The sequence below is a fragment of the Echinops telfairi genome, unplaced genomic scaffold (genome assembly GCF_000313985.2).
Source record: "Echinops telfairi isolate 266 unplaced genomic scaffold, ASM31398v2 ScPeMD7_18;HRSCAF=68, whole genome shotgun sequence".
Classification (NCBI taxonomy): domain Eukaryota; kingdom Metazoa; phylum Chordata; class Mammalia; order Afrosoricida; family Tenrecidae; genus Echinops; species Echinops telfairi.
The window spans coordinates 84,932,136-84,938,235 of NW_022103915.1; positions in this window are offsets into that span (position 1 = coordinate 84,932,136).

Here is a 6,100-nt window from a genome sequence, read left to right on the forward strand (position 1 = left end):
CTCTCTCTCTCTCTCTCTCTCTCTCTCTCTCTCTCTCTCTCTCTCTCGGAACCGCTGGTAGAGTTGAACGAATGACCTTATTGTCAGCAGCTCCGTTTGTAATCCACTATGCTATCAAAGCTCCTTACTATCTTACTTAGGGTCATTTCTCTAAACACACCCAGCTTCTATTTCTTTAATGAGGATGCTAACAATATCTATGTCAATGAATTCTCCAAGGGCTTAAATAAATAATGCCGGTCCATCACTTACCCTAAGGATGGCTTCAGAATGAGTGGTCACATAATATTAGCCGTTTTAATTTCTTATCTACAGCTAAAATTCTAGCAGAATAATAAGTGAAAGTAGAGAAGAGAGAGTTGGGTTTTAGGAACTACATCTTGAAGGTTTTATAATTGTAAAAATATTACCAGCTCATTGTAGAAAATATAGGAAACACAGAGAAATAGAATAAAAGAACCAATTGTAGTCCCACAGAGATAGCACTTTTTAATATTTTAATGTAGATATATTATTCTTGTTTGCAGTTTACCTTTTGGTTTACCTTGTTATGACCACAGAGAATGCAGTTTGCATGCTTTCTGCTCACATCTTGTTATAACAAATTTTTTCATATCACTACACACGTTTTGTTAATATATCATTAGTCTGATATCTTTGAGCAATGCAGAGTCTAAGAAATTGAAGTACAGAGGTAGGCAAGAGTATGCACTTACAGATTAGTTATCCTAGTTTGTACTTTTGGATCATTTTCTCCATAATGAAAGTAAACAATACTAATGCTGATATTTAGGGCTGTTCATTGGTTCAATTTGAGCTAGAGAGAGTATCATATATAAGTTTTAATATTTGTTTTTTGGTTCTCAATTGCGTAATGTTGCTTTTAGAGATCTGGATAGATAAGCTGCAAATGTCATCATTGCTTTTTCGTACAGAAATGATGGGTTATGACCAGGTCGCCGAAGAAGAGCAGAGACTAATGTGATAACGTTGAATCAGAGAAAAGGTTACATTACATCATACCTCTGTGAAATATGTGTTTTCTGGCGAAGGAATCAATGGGAACCTGGAAAATGAACATAACTGGCACGTAAGAATGGGAGGATTGGGGGTGCTCCCCCCCTTTTATTCCCTTTATCATTGTATGTACGGCAAATCAAAGGCAAAATCAAAAGAAACCAACACAATGAGCTCCTTTGGGTGAAGAGTTGGGTAGAATTTTGTAAGAGCTACAAAGGGGAAGCAAAAGCGGTCCCAGAAAAGGGCAGGAAGAAGCAGGAGCTGCACCAGGTGACTAAGAGTCAGCTTGCAGGGGGACCCTGGAAAGAGAAGACAGGCCACTAGGTAGAGTAGCCAGAGGGGTCACATCCCCATCCCCATTCTAACCAAGGCAAGTTACCTCCCTGGCTACAAGGGAATCGAGCCTGAGTTGTGTCCAAGGCTGATCTGAGGGTGGGGATGCCTCTTTTCATGGGAGGCAGCTGTGGGGTTGCCCGAGGATTACACTTTTCGAAGGACTCACCAGAATGTCCCAGTGAAGGATGCTTCAGATCTTCAGCATGGTCTGCAGATCACGGACGCGGGCAGGTCTTGTCTTTTTTGTACTGGACGTGCCACCAACCCCCTGTTTTCCAACAGCCAGTCTCCCGAACAGGGCTCCTTAATGCGTCACCCCCAGATCTCCTCAGGGCAGAGAGGAGTTGGCTCTGGGTATTCCCCAGGCCTTCTGGGGTCACCAGTTCTTAGAAGGCCACGATTGCTTCTGCCCCAACACTGCTGAATCACTTTCTTGGGGAATGAGACATGGAAACCTAGTGAATTATTCCCTCATCCACATTGGATTCAAGGACAGACATCCACTGGTGCCGACTCATGTGATGCATCTGTTGTTGGGCTCAAGAGGCCTTTGGGCTAATGGTACATCCTCATCCAGTATATGGTGTCCACAGAGAATTCTGGGGTAAACTGTTCATGGCACAATTCTTGTCTCTGTGGAGCTGGCACCAGGCCTGGATTACCATGGGCTCCTGTTTGGTCTCCCTGGAAACGTGGCGATACCCAAGGCACACTGCTCAAACTGTTAACCCACCCACGATCCTCACTCCTCTCTTGCTGGATGTAGCTGTGCTTCCCCAGAGGTTCATTACCATACTCGTAATAGGGACCCAGGCTCTTCCCAGGTCCCTTATCTCTTACTTTCTTCAGTTTTGAGACTGAAAGTTTACTTTGTTCTGAGCAAGAAGCGTGGAAACTTCTAATGAAGCTTAAGTGTAACCAGGAAAGGCAGTTCTGAAAGCACCGCACAGACATCTGTTGGGTGTGTTTTGAGTGCTCTAGACGTCAAGCCGAGGTTGCGGGGAAGACAGACATTCAGTAGCCACCCAGATAATTATCACTGTGATGAGTAGGTGAAAGGGGAGCTCAGAGAGGGTCCTGAACCACCCTGACCAGGGAAGACATTCCCAGTGAAGTTAAAGAGAGCCCAGACTGACAGTCTTCTCCCGAGGAGCAGCAGGCAGGGCCTACCTCTGTGCTGGCTCATAGCCGCGTGCCTAACTACTGCAGGACCAGGGCTCCTCATGAGCTGTTAAACATGAGTCAAACCTGTTGTTGTTGTTGAGTCTATTAGAACGCAGAGTGGCCCTATAGAATTGTGTAGAATTTCCCCTCCAGTTTTCAAGGCTGTCCATCGTGATGGGGGCAGATTGCCACGGCGTTTTCCTGCAGAGTGGCTGACGGAGTCGAATAGCCAACCGTTTGGTTCACAGCTGAGATGTAACTGCTGTACCACTGGGCTCCTTTACTGGCCATCTCCCACTCTGCCGGCTCCGTGTCACAGTGACCCTGTATGAGACCTGATTCTGAGAGGACAGAGGGACAGCTTCACCCTTCTCCCGTGGAGCAGCCCCACGCTGGCCCCTTCCTCCAGCAATGCTCCTTCCAAGGCTGCGGGGGTTGTTGTTGCGCGTTGTCGAGTTGGTTCCAACTCCGAGCAGCCCTGTGTGCAACAGACTGAGCCCTGAATGGGCCTGTGCCACCCTCAGACTGTTGTGCTCCTGTCCTCTGTGGCAGCCATGACGGCACAGCATCTCGTTGAGGGTCTTCCTAAGAGGGTAAGAACTCCTTCCAAAGCCACCCATCCTGCCCCCAGCCGCCCTCTGGGCCTGAAAGAGTTCCTTTTGGAAGCAAGCACCCTGACTCAGCCCCCTCTGAATCTGCACCAATGGCTTCCAGAACCGAACCTCAGACAACAGTTAAGCTAGCAAGAGCCCCATCTATACCACCTAAGGCTGGATTTCCCACCTCCTACTGTAACTTCATGCCCCCTGCCCCTCATTCCATGAGCTCTTTGACTTAACACCACATCAACATGAATTTTGGCACATCTGAGGAACTCAAATAGTCCTCCTTTTGAGTTCGGGCAATAAAAGAAAGCTTGAGGGGGCGAGATAAGCTCTGTCGGTGGATGGCGTAAAGTTTCCCAACGAGATTCCGCTACACAGACCCTGCTCCCCTGGAAGAATGAGCAGTATAATAATGCCGTGTTGAAAATATTCCTCTGCAGAACTTCCCTGCTCTTTTTCTCACCGATGCCATTTTCAATGTTTGCAACATCTTCCTAATAAGCCCTGCGGTTGTCTTGCGTCCTTTGAGGAATTAGATCAAGATTACCCCTTTGGAATCCCCAAACGAAGCTAACATAAGATTATGAGCTAACATCTCTGCTTTGAATATAAGTGACCAAACCGATTCCCTTGGAAACCACTGTTTTGATGGATCCTTTCTGAAGGCATCCTGTGTTAGTCTGGGTTGACTAGAGAAACAAATTCATAGACACTCATGTGTATAAGAAAAGAGTTTTATATACAAGAGCAATTGTGTATTGAGAAAACATCCCAGCCCAGTCCCGATCACGCTCATAAGTCTCATATTAGCCCATATATCCAATACCGATCTATAAATTCCTCTTCAGACGCATGCAAAACATGCAATGACATGGAAGGCAGGAAGATCACAGGCCAGTGGGTAGAAAGTCTTGTGGATCCAGTGGCAGTGGATGCATCTCAGTGTTGGCAGGGCTCTCCATGTGGCTCCTTGCAACTCCATGGTTCTAGGCTCCTTGCAGCTCCACGGTTCTAGGCTCCATGTGTCTTGTCAACAGGAATGTCTCTCAGGGAGTGCCTGTGTGTATCTGGCCTCCAGTGAGCTATTTATCTCCTTCACGCCTCCAAATGAGGTCATCAAGCTGCAACCTGATTGACAGGCTAGACTCACAAGTTGATACCAGATTATGTAACTATCACACACCCTAATGAGACTGACAAGAACTGAGAGAACTTGTCTGCAGCCATCCACTGATTGTAGAGATGCAACTAAGCATGTTCTTTTATAATAAGCCCTGGTAGCATATATATATTTAACTTTATTGTGCATTGGGTGAAGGTTTATAGAGCATAGTCATACTTTATAAAAAATGTTAATAAATCACTTTATTGGGGGCTCTTACAGCTCTTACAAAAATCCATACAGACATCGTATCAAGCACATTTGTACATATGTTGCCATCATCATTTTCAAAACATTTCCTTTCTACTTGAGCCCTTGGTATCAGCTCCTCTCTTTTCCTTCTGTCCCTGACTCTCCCACACTCGTGACCCCTGATAAATTATAAATGATATTTTCATATTTTACATCAACTGCTGTCTCTCTTCACCATGTTTATGTTGTTCATCCCCCTGGGTTTGGGGGTGGTTTTATATGTCAATCATTTTATCATTTCCCCCCTTTTCCCTCTTATCCCCCCACCTTGCCCCTACCCTCATGGTATCGTTACTCCTCTTACTGTTCCTGAGGGATTTATCTGTCCTGGATTCCATGTGTTGGGAGCTCTTATCTGTACTAGTGTACATACGCCGGACTAGCTGGATTTGTAAGGTAGAACTGGGGTCATGATAGTGGGAGTGAGGGGAGAGGGAAGGAAGCATTAAAGAACTAGAGGAATGTTGTATGTTTTGTTGGTGCTATACTGCACCCTGGCTGGCTAGTTCCTTCCTTGTGACCCTTCTGTGAGGGGATGTCCAATTGTGTACATATGTCTCCATTCTGACCCCCCTTGTTGACATTGATATGATTGTTTGTTTTGGGTCTTTTGATGCCTGATACCTGATCCCGACGACACCTCGCGATCACCAGCAATGCTTTTTAACTTATATAAAACAAACAAAATAAAACCCAGTGCCAATGAGTTGATTTTGACTCATAGTGACCCTTTTTATTGTTTATGGGAATACAAATCTTTACAGAGCAATTAGTCTCATTTTTCTTCTCAACAGCAGCTGGTGGGTTTGAACGGTCAACCATGTGGTTAGCAGCCCACCACTTATCCCACAGCACCACCGGATCCCTTACCTTCACCTAAAGAAACCAAGAGCATGGTGGTTACCAGGAAGTGGGGGCAAGGAGAAAAGAGAACACTTTTGCTTAGAGCAGTGGATCTCAACCTTTTAAAAGCCATGACCGTTTAATAGTTTCTCATGTGGTGGTGATCCCCACCAACCATAAAATTATTTTTGTTGATACTTCATCACTATAATTTTGCTACTGTTATGAATCAGGCAACCCTTGTGAAAGGGTCGTTCGACCCCCCCAAAGAGGTCATGACCCACAGATTGAGAACCGCTGGCTTATAGGATATTGAGTTAATGTTAATAGTGATAGAACGGTTAGGAAAAGGATATGGAGAATGGTTGCCTAAGCAGTTGGTCAAAGAGCCTTTATCAATAGGAATGAGGAATTAAAAAAATCATTTTATTGGGGGCTCATACAATTTTTATCACAATCCATACATCGATCCATTGTGTCAAGCATATTTGTACATTTGTTACCCTCATTCTCAAAACATTTGTTTTCTACTTGAGCCCTTGGTATGAGCTCCTCATTCCCCCCTCCCTCTCCCTCCCCACTTCCCCATGAACCCTTGATAATTTATAAATTATTATTATTTAGTCATGTCTTACACTGTCCAATGTCTCCCTTCACCCACTTTTCTGTTGTCCATCCCCCAGGGAGGAGGTTATATGTAGATCCTTGTAATCAGTTC